Below are 2,593 nucleotides of genomic sequence, written 5' to 3'. Positions count from 1 at the left end.
ATACCACATACCAGTGAAATCATATGGTTCTCAACTTTTTCTGTCTGATTTATTTCACTTAGCATAGTAATCTCAAGATCCATCCATGTTGTCACAAATGGGACTATTTCACCTTTTCTTATGGCAGAATAGTGTATTCCATTGTGTATTTATACCACATCTTACTTATCCAATCATCTATCAAAGGACACTTTGGCTGTTTCCATGTCTTGACCACCCTAAATAAAACTGCAATGAACATTGGAGCACATATATCTTTACGGATAAATGTTTTCAGATTTTGGGTGGATACCCAGGAGAGGGATTGCTGGGTCATATGCTAATTCTATTCTTAATTTTTGAAGAACCTCCATACTGCATTCCATAGCAGCTGCACCAATCTGCATTTCCACCAACAGAGTATGAGGGTTCCTTTTTCTCCAAATCCTCTCCGACATTTGTTATTATTTGTCTTGTTGATGACAACCATTCTAACTGGTGTGAGGTGATATCTCCTTGTGGTTTTTATTTGCATTTCTCTGATGATTAGTGATGTTGACCATCTTTTCATATATCTATTGGCCATCTGTATGTCCTCTTTGGAGAAATGTCTGTTCAGGTCTTCTGCCCATTTTTTAATTGGATTATTTGTTTTGTTGTTGTTGAGTTGTACGAGTTCCTTATATATTTTGGGTATTAGCCCCTTATTGGAGGCGTTGCTTGCAAAAATCTTCTCCCATTTGGTTGGTTGCCTCTTTTCCACCTCAAGTTCTAACAGGCAATGTTACTCTGTCTACATGTGTATTCTTATGTAGCAGTATATGCCTGGTGTTGGTATAAATATAGGTGTGGTGCACATAGCTACATATTTATGTGTAATCTGAATATATGTGCATTTATAAGGTATATGTATGACTGATATATTTGTGGATATGGTCATTAATGGTGAAATTACAATGCATATTTTTGATTGTGTGACATTTGCATAATTATGTGAGTGCTTTGCATATGGTATGCACGTATATATGTGCCTGCATGTACATGTATGTGTTTGCAAGCATATATCTGCATAATTGTGCATCTTTGTGTGTATGCACATATTTGTATGAGAGAATGGATCCATAACTCTGTATCTCTAATGTAACAAATAACTTTCTGAAGTTTGCTTGCTGTCTAAATCAGAAATTCTTTTTTGAGTTACAACAGGAACAAAGAATAACAATCCACATCATCCTGCCTTCCAAAGAAACTAGGCATCTACTGACAAGGTGGAAGGAATCAGCAAACCTATCAAAGATGTCACTCAGAATGGGCCAGACCAATGCAAACTCCTGGAAGGGCTTTGTCTTCCTGGGCTCCTCCAGCTTTGGGGAGCTGCAATTCCTGCTCTTTGCATTGTTCCTCTCTCTGTATCTTGTCACCTTGACCAGCAATATCTTCATTATCAAAGTCATCTGGCTGGATTGCCATCTTCACACCCCGATGTACTTCTTCTTTTCTTTCCTATCTTTATCTGAAACAGTTTACACCTTGGGCATCATCCCCAGGATGCTCTCTGGCTTGGTCATGGGTGATCAGGCCATCTCCTATGTGGGCTGTGCTGCCCATATGTTCTTCTCTGCCTTGTGGGCTTGTACCAATTACTTCCTTCTGGCTGTCATGGGCTTTGACAGATATGTGGCCATCTGTGCCCCACTGCACTATGCCAGCCACGTAAATCCTACATTCTGTACCAGTTGGTTGACATCTCCTTCCTGAGTGGATATCTCTTGGTTTGGGAATGACACTAGTTATTTTCCCCTCCAATTCTGCAGCTCCCATGAGATCCAGCACTTTTTTTGTGACATGTCACTGGTGCTAAGCCTGGCCTGTGGGGATACAGGCCTGAGTGAACTGGGATCTGCATCCTCAGCTTGCTGGTCCTCCTGGTCTCCTTTTCCTTCATTACCATTATATATGCCTACATGTTGGCAGCAATGCTGAGGATCCCCTCCATGGAGGGACAGAAGGCCTTCTCCACATGTGCCTTACACCTCACAGTGGTCATTGTTCATTATGGCTGTGCCTCCTTCATATACTTGCAACCCAAATCCAGTTACTCTCTTGAGCATGATCAGCTTATTGCTGTCACCCATACTGTGGTGATCCCTCTCCTCAACCTCATTGTATATAGTCTAAGGAACCAGGCTGTGCAGACAGCTCTGAGAAGCATTTTCCAAGGGAGATTACTGGGTAAATGATAAAGGCTACCCCAGAGGGACCATCTCCTCTACATAGATTGGACATAGACCATGTACCCAGGACAATGGGCCAGGTATTCAGGGCCTCATACCAAAGCTGTTATACCATCAAGACCCTGGAAGAGTTCCACCTGCCTCCTCCTGCACTTCCCTTAGGGTTGCAAAGAGATGCAGAGGCAAGGTTTCCAGCTCTATTCATTGTGCTTAACTCACACTGAGCTCAGAATCTGAATTTTTACTTTCAGCCTAATAGATGCCACCCCTACTTACTGAAACCCAACTCATTAAGAAATTTCTAACTGATCTGAGCAAGATGAGAGGAGTTTAGAGTGCTCAAGTTCAAAACAGAATTGGCTGAGACCCTATCAGGGATC

General features: G+C 41.9%; 1 pseudogene; it reads left to right on the top strand.

Moving 5' to 3' along the window:
- Positions 1–1,287: 1,287 nt before the first annotated feature.
- On the top strand, positions 1,288–2,219 carry LOC109457971 (olfactory receptor 10Z1; annotated as a pseudogene).
- Positions 2,220–2,593: the final 374 nt, after the last annotated feature.

Source organism: Rhinolophus sinicus, linkage group LG14, assembly GCF_036562045.2.
Source record: "Rhinolophus sinicus isolate RSC01 linkage group LG14, ASM3656204v1, whole genome shotgun sequence".
NCBI lineage: Eukaryota > Metazoa > Chordata > Mammalia > Chiroptera > Rhinolophidae > Rhinolophus > Rhinolophus sinicus.
The sequence above is the reverse complement of the archived record's forward strand: the minus strand, read 5'-3'. Positions and strand labels throughout refer to the sequence as shown.